The following is a 13,250-nucleotide window of genomic DNA, read 5'->3' as shown; positions in this document are numbered from 1 at the left end:
TTGGTGCAGCCTTGAATAAGGTTGGCCTTCAGGACCATGAGCACAAATTGCTGGGTCATGTTGAGTTTTTCAGTTAATTAAGATGCTGCCCCATGACTGGCATAGTGTGGTAAGTGCAGGTATTTGCTTCAGTACCAGAACCATCGCTAACACAGGTGGAAGCCCTGATATAGTGGCTACAGACGTTTGTGGCAAGAGGCCATAACATGTTGGCACAGCTAAATCTGTGTTTGGGTTACACAGCACTGTTTTATGCTTTTTAGCCATATTCTCGATATTAGTCATTGGACTAGATGTCTTGTCAGGGCTAAATTTCATCTTGGGTGCTTAACATTTGGGTTGCTACCTACATTTCCCATGAAATTTCACTTTGCTGCAGGATTTTTCACATCCAGCCTTACCTTGGGAGGTTTGCTGGTCAACTACTTTATTTCACAGCGAGGTTACAAAATAGGTACATTTTATTATGTTTACCCCGATTTTGTTAAATGCAATGTGTTGCTCCACTGCTCTTGTATTGACTTGATTCCCTCCGGGGAATGTCACACACTCAATTTGCAGGATGATAGTTGCATCTGTTATTCCACAATTTAACATAGTTTGGTCATGTTTGTACACTGCATGAAACTCTAGTATATTTCAGAGAATATTCCGAGTACAGAGAACTTTCAAGACCTTAGTTCACTTCTTAGGACAGATTCAGAACATGCATTCAGCCTCTTTTTTGCGTTTCACTTGTGCCCTGCACTTCAGCACAACTAAAAACAGAGATTGCAGTAGTGTTGTAATATGTGTTGTGAAGAAGACAGGATTTTTGTCATCATTCAGATTTGCTTTTTGAGTGGCATTTTGCATGTAAAGGGGAAAGAATCCTTCTATTTTTCACAAAATCCATTGGTTATTTTCCATGCAGTTTCCATGGCAGAACTTCGATTGCAGAATTTCCATGGCAGAAATTCGATGGTTTAACAGCAGGTTTGTTCATTGGGCAGAGTGCTGCGTTGGTTGCCCATGAGAATTGTGATTTAGTGCTTTCTGAGAACTATATGCATTACTTACAAGTACAGTAGATTTTGTCCCAGGAGAGCCATGCCATCTCAAATAATATTTCAGGTGAGCTGAAAAGTCCTACTGTGGATGCACAGCTGTGTATAGTTCAGTATTTTTCCGCTGTACTACCCTGTACTGCACTTCCCTACAGGACTCATTTTACATTCTAATAACTGTGTAATGGATAACTTTTTGGTAGATTGTGCAATTACTGTTCTTCCAAATGCTGAAATCAATTTGGCCTTTGAAAATAATTTATTTCTTTCTAGTTTTGTTAAAGATTCAATTGCAGTTGACAACAGGGAGAACAGGCTCAAGCTTTGCCAAAATTCTCCTTGGGCTACAGGTGGAGGGTCCACTCAGTCCAGTGAGTTTCCACCTATAGTCTATAGAATCCTGTAAGTCTATGTAGTCTTATCGTGGGTTGGCCTTGACTGGATGCCAGGTGCCCCCCTAGCCGCTCTATCACTCCCTTTTCCAGCTGTAGAGGGGAGAGAGAATAAGATGAAAGATGACTTATGAGTTGGGATAAGGCAAAAACAAAGCAAAAGCTTACACGCTCAAAAGCGAAGTGAAAAAATAACAAGGTTTATTCTCTACTTCCCATCAGCAGTGATGTCCGACCACTTCCTGAGAAGCAGGGCTTCGGCACGCGTAATGGTTCCTTAGCAGGCAGCCATTGGAAACAAACGCCTCCCCTTCCTGCTCCTTTCCTTAGCTTGTATATCTGACCTGACATCATATGGTGTAGAATATCCCTTTGGTCAGTTTGGGTCAGCTGGCCTGGTTGTGTCCCCTCCCAGGATCTTGCCCTTGATTGGGGCAAGTTACAGTGCTGATGCTGTGCTTAGCAGCAGCCAAAACACCAGTGTGTTATCAACACCCTTCTAGGTACCAATGCAAAGCACAGCACTGTGAGGGCTGCTATGGGGAAATGAACTCCAGCTCAGCCAGACCCAATACAAGCCCCTTTAAAAATAATTTCTGCAAAAGCTAAGATCAATGATCATCTTTGGATGCCCATGAAATCTGAAACTTGAATCTATTTCCCTTTGTTACTATGACTTTACTTATTTTGACTGTTTTAAGGATTAGATCTTGACTTTAAGTTTGTCAGTACTGAGGACTTTTGAGAAAAGTATACATTATCCTCTGTGAGGCCACAGACGTCTTCAGTTAGTTTAATGCCAGTTCAGGCTTCACTTCCAAGCACTGTACCTATAGTGATAACTTATTGATAATGAGTGAATTCACACAGTGTTTTTAGTTATTTGAACAACTGAACAAAAGCATTGACCTGTTTTCTTCAGAGACCAGTATAATGAATTATCCACCTGCACTCTTTGTCCAGTCGATTGGTATACATTTTGGATAGAGTTTTTTGATCAATGTGATTTCTTAACAAGAAGCTTTTGAGTGAAAAAGGAAAAAAAGAAATGAGTAGACTTATCCAAAGGAATATGTTTACTGATTGTGCTTCACTGGGTTTCTCAATGTTTCCATCAAAATGTCCCTATACAGAATGATGACATAGATACTTACATTTAAAGGATGGTAAAACAGCAGTTCATGTAATTTTTAAAAGTTTTAGAATTATCAGTGATGAACTAATAGTGATAGTTACACATAGTCGAGTATAGAGGTGTAGCAAAAAAAAAAAAAAGTGCAAGAACAAACCACAATTCCATAAAATTGCCACAGCTAATTAATTTTGGAGCGTGAATAGTGCAACAGATAACATTGTCTATCAGCCTTGTATTTCCTGAAACTGTTAGTCCTGTGTTAATTTTCATGTGAGATCAGTGACATTATGTTATGCGTCTGAAAATGGGTGGGACTTTGATTGCAGGGAGTTATTGTAATTACCACTGATTTTAGTATGCTCTGTAAGTACCTTTTTGAGCCATAAAAATTAAAATATGATTAAGAAGCCCTTTGGGGATCTAGAGTGCATTTTCACATTTTAATTGGGAAGTGAAGAAAAGCAAGCTGCTTCTAAAGTTGATGGGTCAGGGGAGGTTTAGACTAGGTACAAGGGAAAGGTTTTTAACCTAGAGGGTGATTAGGCACTGGAACAGGCTCCCCAGGGACGTGGTTACAGCACCAAGCCTGACAGAGTTCAAGAAGCATTTGCGTTATACTCTCAGGCACGTGGTGTGACTCAGGATGTCCTGCTCAGGGCCAGAAGTTGGACTCAATGATCCTGATGGGTCCCTTCCAACTCAGCATATTCTATGATTCTATGATTCTATTTAAATACATCTGGGGACCAGAGTGTCAGAGCTACTGGTGATTCTTGTTGAGAATATTACTTTATCTTCAGAAGGAAAGAGAAATAAGGGGAAATATGGTTGTCTTGAAGCAGTTTAATGGATGCCCCTGTGTCTCCAATCAACATCACTTCAGAGCTGATCTGTGTGATATTGTGAACAATTAAATCACATCTGCTCACTGCAATGCAGTCATGCTCACTTGCCAAGTTACTCATTTCCTTGTGCATCCCAGAGGCAAAACCAGCTTCAGGTCATGTGTGGGTTTTAGATGCATACAGGTGCTGATACGACTGTGTGTAGTCCCAGTATTTTAGTAAACTTTCTTGTCTAGAGGCAGTTTGAAGTCTTGGTTCCTGGACAGGAGAGTCTGCAAGACTAGTCCTGCAAACATCTGGGCATATTCTATCTTTGCTCTTATGGCAAACTTACTTGCTTCAATGCAGTTAACTAATGGAGAACATGTGCCTGAGTTGGTTCAGAATCTAATTAAATGACGTTTTCCTCATGGAAGACCTTCAGGGAAACCTTGAAATGTGCAGATTTAAGTTTTTGACTGATTTTTGGAGAACTTATTTTTAATATTCAGAGGAACATTTCCTCTGGGCACTATACTACTATCTTAGAGAGAGACTTTTTACAAGGGCACGTTGTGATAGAGCAAGGGGGAATGGCTTCAAACTGAAAGAGGGCAAGTTTAAAGTAGATATAGGGAAAAAATTCTTTACTGTGAAGGTGGTGAGTCACTGGCAGAGGTTGCCCAGAGAAGCTGTGGCTGCCCCATCCCTGGAAGTGTTCAAGGCCAGGTTAGATTGGGCTTTGAGCAACCTTGTCTAGTGGAAGGTGTCCCTGCCCATGGACGGAGAGATGAGGATGGAGGATTAGAACCTGATGAGATAAAGGTCCCTTCCAACTTCTACTGTTCTATGATTCTATACTAACGGTATTATCCAACACAAGCTGTTGCTCATCTGCTCAGAGCCCTCAGATGACACCATTTGGTAAATTTCCTCTTCAATCACATTCAAAGCCATCAGCTTTGCCTTCAAGTTGACCCATGTTCTGTTCCAGGCCAGAGAACAAATTCTCAATTTTTCACACTGTAATGACTGCAGCACTGTCAACAGTTTATATCTAACTTTTTGAAGAAAAACTATTTAAAGAAAGAGACAAATACTGCTGGGATTAACAACAGGTCATAGGAGTCTTCTGCCCTGCTTTCTCCACAGCCACTGATGATGAACAAGGCTCACCTTAGCAGCACTCCTGTCACATCAGCAGCTATCATCAAACAATGAACCCCCAGGTTTTCTCCAGGTCTGTCTTAGTGCCTCCATGATGATCAGAGCTATCTCACCCAGTCAGTGCTGCAATGAGCCCATAAGGGCTTCATACTGAAGTTCTTTTTGATGCTCCTATCTCCCTGCATTGGCACAAGAAGCCACATTTTGTTGCATTGCTTTGCCTAGCCAAGCAAATTCCCTTCAGGGACATATAGTTAATCATGCTTTATGAGCAGCCCTTGGAGACCCTGAGGACAGTGACAGTTGCCAGTTTTTTCCTGATAATTGCTGTGAGGGTGTGGGCATAGGGACCAGCTTATGGACCTTGTGGTCTGTTCCCTTCAAAAGCACAGGACAGTAAGAGTATCCTTAACCAAGGCCGCCTGCTTTGCCAGAGAGTGAGGTGGCAGGGTGAGGGAGAGAAATTATCAGAGAAAAATCATGTCCTGGCTTGATTCTACTCAGCTTATTTCTTCTAAATTCAACTTTGTCCTTTGATTTCAGTAATACTTTTTTTTTTTTTATTATACAATGCCTTCCTTTGGCTTTACCCTGGCCAGTATATGCACTTCATGTACTGTGTTGTCCTAGATGCATTGAGGATCTGCCCTAAGGGGTTGATTACATATTGTGTTACTCAAAGATAGCTCAGTCTACTTCTGCAGGTCCGGCCATGAAGCTAAAAAAAATAGCTAATAAAATCAGTGAAGGTACAGCGCTGATTGTATGGTAGGGGAATGAATCCTCACAATCCTTAAAATTATTCATCCGAGAAAAAGTGGAAGTACTACTGATCTTTATCGTCACCTTTCTTTCCTTAGAAAATTTCATACACTGAGAGCAAGCCTTTCCAGCACCCTTCCTGCACTTACATTTCACTCACCTTTAGCAGTGTAATACATTTAGTTTTACTGTCCAGGATCCTCTCCACTAGATATACCCACTGACATCTTCTGCTATCTACCAGTTAGTACTAGAGGTGCACTGTTGAAATCATGTCAGGTTGAGGTCCCATATGTAATGACATACAAGAATCCTGGACCAAACTAATACTATTATTAATAGGCGTTAGTATTAATACTAACGCCTATTACTGCAATGATGATATCTCATGTGCTAGGAGAGAGGAGAGGACTTGGTAAGTCTGTGCGATCAGAATAAGTTTGGGTCCAGCAACTCTGCCTCCTGTCTCCAGATCCAGTTTGGCTGTGCCAGAAGGGGAACATTCCTCAGTCTTCCTCACTGTTCTGAGTTACTAACTAGAATGGAGCATGAGACCTGTATGATGTCTGTCATTACTAAGACTGAACTAAACTAGCTTTGCTGAACCCAAGAGGACTTTATAGGGTTGAACATCTCTGTATTGCATTCTCCAGTGCTGTGTGTGAAACCCATGTAGGCAGTCAGGGTTTGACTTGATTATGCATCACTAAGGCAATGTCATTGGATTTCAAATGGGGAGAACTGGGTATCAGAACACTGAACAGCCTAGAAACTAAGCAAGGACAATATCAAGAGAAGGGCAGTGATATCAGCAGACTGTGGGATGGGAATTTGCTTGACTTGTCAGTTTTTCTTTTGCTCTCTGCCTGCAAAAGGTCTCAGTTTTGTGGTTTACTAATTTTTTTCTCCTCCCAAAGTGAGACTGAACAGACTATTGTGAGCTTGAGTTCGCTGGCAGCAAGAAGGGAAACCCTTTATCTCACAGATGATCCAGTAAGGGTTTTAAAGTCTGTTTTCTCTTTTCCGTCCAGAGATACCTGTGGATTCTTAGTATCCATGCAAAAGAGAAGTTGGGTCTGTTTTCCTAGCTTGTGAAGGATTTCAAAATTGTCTTTATCCAAAACTGCTTTACTTGGCTGTAATCCAGAGCAGTTCCAAGAGAACAGGACTATTACTGTGAACAGGTAACAATTTCAGAAGTGCCGGGGATTTCAGTATCTTGATTCAGATTATTCAGGTTATTCATCTGGTGCAGGTTGACAATCCAGAAGCAGAGCTGGTTTTAGCATAGCCAACTTGGACAACAAAATAAAGAGAGAAGTGCATAGCGTATCCCTGCTTTATGGCTGCCTTCCTGAACTCCGTGGTCATGCTGAAGGTGAGTGCTCCCTGCTTGAGGGGAACACTGCCATGCAATGAGAGACAGCAGTCCTGGTAGGGCCCTGACAGCTTCTGTGTTATATGACAAAATGCTGTCTGCTGGTAGAGTAGATCCTTCAATATGTGCTTTGCTGATAAGATGACCAAAACTTTGCAGGGTACAGGGTTTGGATTTCCTATCCCTAGCTCACACTTGATTGACCCTTCAAGTCAGCATATTCTGTGATTCTGATTCTGTGATTCTGTGACCTGAAACCTCACTGAACTTGTCCAGCCTTCAGTAGAAAGATAAGTGCCATTCCCTCCATTTACATGTGAGCTACCAAGTCACATGAAGACCAAGTAATTTTTCAGGAGCAGACAGGCTGTCCTTTCCTCCTGATGCAGCAACTGCATGTGTCCATGCTGATTTGACAGATGGAGCAAGTTAAAACAATGGAGAATGATAAAGATAGTCATGACCCCAGGCTCCAAATGGCTCATCCAGCAAAGTCTCATGTGAACACGTCCAGATTTAGGGTTGGACACAATGACCTCAAAGGTCTTTTCCAACCCAAATGATTCTATGACTCTCTATGACTGTCTCTCTGGAGACAGTCGTTGAAAGTTTGATTCCCTCCCTCCAGTTTTTTTGATAGTCATGCTATTATCCCTTGCTTCCTGCATTTTAGTTAAAATACCATATTTGATATACCTAGAGGTCCCTATGCTAATGTTCTTAATGCCTGTGTTGGTATTTCTGGTAAAAGGTAAAGGCTATTTACATCCATAAATCTACTACCGTGTAGTCAGTAGAGCATTTAAGTGAAGTTTATGCTGTGAGACTGGCCTGCTAAGGCACTTTGTTAATAGTAAGTGCAGAAAATGCTTTTTAACTGTGTTCCTATGGCATTCAACTCCTGAGAAATTAAATCTAAAACCACTTTCAGTGATACATGCAGGAATTGAATCTTCGTGTACATGTATACTCAACAAATGAACTGCAGTGAGCCATGAAGGATATTTTAGGATCCGTTGCTGCAAGATATTGAGCTGTGTTAATTCCCTGGAAAGCTAAGTAGGGGAATGCTTCTGTGGAGAACTCTTGGGCTTTTGAACTTACATTATTCAAAGCTGGTCCTCCTGTTCCCCCATGCAAATACAAATTACATGGAGTGCAGCTAAAGAAAATAGAATGGGCATTATTTTCCAGGCTTGCTAAACAAAACAGCATTGTGGACAAGTGAAGAAGCACAGTTAGCCTTTATGCTGAGCATAGCAAGAACTATTTGAGACATAATTTATCAATTGCATTCATTGTTTGTAGGGTTAATATTATTTTTCGTGAAATAGATTATTATCATCCACAAGGACAGAAGAACTAAGAAATCCAAGAGACTAGGCAAGGCAAAGATGTGTTTTGCCCATCAGTGGGTTGGTAAATATTTCAGTACAGAGATAGTCAATACTCTAGGGCAAAGCAAAACTGCAAGTGTGGAGAATTTCCTGGATAAGGCTTCCATCACCAGCTGTTAGGCATTTTAAAGGCATTACTTCATTATCCACTAACCACAAAACAAATTGTGGCTGGCACTGGAAGGCATTTTAGCTTTGCATCACTGAGAATTAAAAAAAGAGAAAAATGATTGTTTTCTTCAGACTAAAATGAATGTTATGGAGTGCGTTTAAGCCAAGCTTCAATTTTCTAAGAAAACCCCAGAATTTAAATATTTCTACCAGTGCAATATCAAGACACTGCAGGCATTAAATGATATTTGTTAGGGGCTTGGTTTCATTCATATAAAGCAGCATAAACAAAGATGGGCACATTCCAGATGTTAGATGTAGTGATTTGAAAGGGAAAGAGTTCCCACCCCCATTTTTATTAAGACAACTTTCCTAATATAATGAAGAATTTTAGGGAGTGGGATTATGAATCAACTACAAAATTGGCCTTGTTGCTTAAATATGTACAGAATATAATTATTGTAACGCTTTAGAGAACAGATGGCCAGAGATTTCAGAAATGATAATACCAGCTTTCTGCTTCGGACTGGTCAGTGTTAGGCCTAGAGGTCACATTCAGGATGCTCTGAGTTTTCCTGCAATGCTTAGATCTAGCCGGACTCTTCAGCCTCACAGGGCTTCCTATAAAGATCCATCCTTGGTCATTCAGCAATCCAGTGGAGTGCCATGACTATCTATTTACAGGAAAGCATTACTGCAGAGGGCTCCAGCACACCACTAGCAAAGGAATGAGACAGCTGTACCAAGGTGAATTGTGCTTACTTTGGGCCTCTGTTTCTATTTGGGTTGCAGGATTAGGCTTATCTTGCAGAGGATGGTTATCTTGACTGTTGGCATCACTGTGTCAATGATAGATCATGCTTAATTGCAACCTTCTGATTAGTCATAAACTTTTTTTCCCCCCTGAAAATATTTGAGGATCAAGAAACACTGTATTAATCAAAAATGATTTTTTTTTAAATTTTGGGTGCAGACAGTCTTAAAATATGACAGGAGAGATCATCAATAGTGGAGGCTGTTTCAAAGGAAGCACATTCTTCAGAACTATTTCCATTCCTTTTAATCCTCTCCAGACATAGTGGAGCTTCAGCTTTAGCCAACTGCTGTAACGTTTGAGACTGTCAGATTTTGGGATGTATCAAGAAACATGCATTATACTGCTGTCTTCACATAGCTTATGGGAAACAAGGAATGTCTGTGTGAACTGCTATTGTATGTCATCCTGTCAGAAGTCTGACAAGATTTAAAAAATGTGGGACTGCTTGGGGAAAAGTTGAGCAAACACTTAAGAATCTGTATGATGAGAGCTTTGGAAGTGAAGGTATCACTCAAGGTTCATTCTGAAAGCATGTGAGTAATTCCTGATGTCTCTCAGAGAAAAAAAGATAAGTATCTTGTGATTTGTTACAGCAAAAATTGCAAGGAAATGCATGTTGGGCATCTTTGGAGTGTCTGTTAGCAACATGCATATTCACAATCTTGGGCAATAGCACACTGACATTCACCTTTAAAGCATACTTCATGTTTGTGGCCTTTTAGCACTGTATGATGTCATCTAACATGCAGCTTGTGACAGGAGCTACCTGAATTGCTGTGTTTGCTCTCATGCTATGATCTCTTTTCCACAGACAAAAGAAATTAATCAAAATTAGGAATTTAAGTCACTGTTCCCACTAGCCACTCACAGGAATAGAAAAGACAGGAACAAAGACATCAATTATTAAACTGTAATTTGCCTTATTGTGTCCAGAATAGCTAACTTCAAAGAAAATGCCATTTATTTTTCAGTGACACACAAAATAATTTATGCATTGCATTTGAAGTGTGTGAACTGCAGTGATAAGTTAACATAAATATTCAGCATTTGAGAGTCAGAAATCCCAGCAAGGAACAAACTCTTTGTCCTTATCTTTCACTGCCTGTAATCATTTCTCCTTGCTAGGTGACTGTTGCTATTCTTGGTGATTGGCAGAGCAGTCTGTGAGGCTGACTGTCAGCAAAATGACACGAATTATATTATCACCTCTCCCTTTCTTACAGACCACTTCATCATTCATATCTTAGTTTTGAATGTTGTTATTAGGCTTGATGTTTTTCTGTTCTCCAGATCTTGAAGAAAAGGGTACTTGTTACTTTGGCACACTATATAACAATGTCTTCCCCCCTTAATATAGGAATTTATATAAGAAAAAAAATTAAATATATTTATGTAAGTAATAAAAGTTATTTCTTGAAAATAGCAGCTCTACTTTTCTTCCATTTAATCTGTGATGGTGCATTTTTTCCAGCCATTCCCCCCTTTGCAATCTCAAACTGTCTGAATCTGCTCTCAATTCATTGCGTCTGAGTTACAGAATAGGTGCTTGAAGTCCCACCAACTTATTACACTCCAATCTTGTTATGGAAAAAAGGGAGAACCCTATAGGTGAAGTCAAGAAGAACTTATTGTTAATCTAATTGAAGTCTTAACAGCCTAATCATCAAGGTATCAGCATCCCAGGTCTTTTCATAGGATGACCATGATGCCGATGTTAATGGCTTTTTTTTTTCTTACTCTCGGGCTCATTTTCGTGTGTTTTCTACATCTTGCTTTTTCTTCATTAATCTGCAGTGTGACATCACATCTGCGTTTTCAATACATATTGTGGTCTACATATGCTGGATATGCCTGGGTTTTGTTAAGCTTAATGCAGGTTTTGCACAGCTCCCAAGGTTACATTCATTCAGTAATCAGTAACCAACTGCTGGAGAGTTTCTTATAGCCCTGGGGCCTCCAGCATCATTCTGTGTCCAAAGTTTTAAGGTCCCCCCTGTCACCTCATGCTAGGACTCTTCCACATTACATTATTTTAGTATAAAAAGTACTTCACACCCTACAGTAACCATTTGTTTTTATTATGCATTAGAGAGATATATGAGAAATATATGAAAATATTTTACCACACAATTGTACAATTGCTAGACCAGGGCAAGTTTAGATTGGAGATAGATATATATAGATATATATAGATATAGATAGATATAGATAGGTAGACAGATAATAGATAGATAGACAGATAAATAGATAGACAGATAGATATAAAAATACAAAAAAAATTCTTAAATGAAGGGTTGTCAAGCACTGAAATAGGTTGCCTAGGTGGAGTCACCATTCCTGGAGGTCTAGATGTGGCACTTAGTTTAGACATGGTTTAGTGATGGACTTGGCAGTGCTGGGTTGGATTCCATGATCTTAATGGTCTTTTCCAACCTAAATTATTCTATGATTCTATAAAATCTTTGCAAAACCTAAAAGAATAGTAGTCACTTCATTGCTCAATAAGTGCTGTCACATGTCTTCAGGCAGTCCAGGACAAGACCAAAGCCTCACAAGACCTGAGGTCTGTTTCACTAACTTACCATGATGACTACAGACTACAAGGAGGCAGAATTCCCTATTCCAAGGGTCTTACAAGGCTGCAGATCTGGTCCCAGAAGTTGAGACTAGAGCCACAAAGAAGTCATATGCTACTCCAGGAAGGTAAAGTGGTATTTGGCATCATGAAATGATTAAAGTCCTAGCTCCACTGAACCTTCCAGGTGCCCAAGCCTCTGCTAGTTATCCTGAACATAGTTAAATATGTGCTGATGCTGCCTAGCTGCTCAGAACATATCTGAGACCTAAGAGGGATCTCAGATCAGGTGTGGGCCAGTTTCTTGCTTTCCCAGGTCCAGTTCTGAATATGTGTTCTGAGAATATGTGCCAGATTGGGTATCGAGCCAAAGATGGGACAGAAAATCTAGCTGAAGAAGGGGGGAGGACTGACTAGATAGATCTTTCTGTATGTTAAGAGATTGCAGATGTGCATCTGAGTTTTGCATGTGTTTAAGTCCCATTTAATCTGCCATTTGTAAACTTATTCCTTGGTTGTAGAATTCTGTTATAACAAAGATCACAGCTATTCTAAAATGCCTGGATCATAAAATCTTGATCTATTGGACAGTGTATTGGGGGTATTATTTTATGTTGTAAGGTGAATCTTGCATGAGCCTTAAACTAGAATTTCAATGATACATTGGTTGTGGCTGTGCAGGGTAATGTGTTCTTTCTCAAATGGTAAAACAAAGTGCAAAAGATTTGAATTGGTTCTAATTTTTTTTTCAAATGTAATTTTTAAGTTATATTTATTAAAATTATTAATGTGTTTCATTTTTATTGCTTGCTCAATTTTCCTCAGCTTTCAATATGACTTACTTTTAGGATCAAAGTTACTGCTTTTACTTTTATAGTCAAATCTCGAAGGTGAAGTTTGATTAGCTTTACCTTTTCTGTATTCATTGAATAAAGGTCCTTCTAAGTCCTGATTGGCAATTCAGTTCTTGTTATGAGGGAGCGAAACATCATCTCCTTATTGGTTCAATTTCTATTACTTCCTCATAACAAGTAGCTCTTGTTAATTAATTATTCTGGTGGTTTTAATCTTGGGTATTTCAGATGAATGCTTCGTTGAACTATTCCATTACCAAAGTATTTAATTTTTAAAAGTAAAGGAACTAGTAATATAAAACTTCTGTATACTGCCTCTGCTTAACATTCAGATCCTGTGTGATCATCTCCTGGCAGAATTCATTATAATATTAAAAGAAAGTGTTTTTTCTTAAAATTATATAATCAAAGCAAAGTAACAAACATCTGAATAAAACCCTTCTGACAACAGGGAATTTTCTGATAAGAGGATGAGTCCTATGTATGCTTGCAAGGCCCTAAAATCAGTGTGAATAAATTTCTACTAAGCTTGTCTCTTGAATATATCCAAATTTTATGTTCCATCAAACATTTATCTCATATAGAACTGATGTAATAAAGAACATCAGTTCATCACAGAGGAGTTGATGCAGTATGTATTTAAACAGAAAATATTGACAGTTGCATTCTGAAATATACAAAAATCCATGCTATATTTACTGACACATTGCTGAGAAAGTTTTATCTTGGTGATCTAAATGGGATAATCAGTAAAGCATTTTTGAGGGTTCTGAAGGTACCTGTCAGCTTAAG

This window comes from Manacus vitellinus, unplaced genomic scaffold (assembly GCF_001715985.3).
Source record: "Manacus vitellinus isolate BGI_N305 unplaced genomic scaffold, ASM171598v3 scaffold_5_pilon, whole genome shotgun sequence".
Taxonomy (NCBI): domain Eukaryota; kingdom Metazoa; phylum Chordata; class Aves; order Passeriformes; family Pipridae; genus Manacus; species Manacus vitellinus.
The sequence above is the reverse complement of the archived record's forward strand: the minus strand, read 5'-3'. Positions refer to the sequence as shown.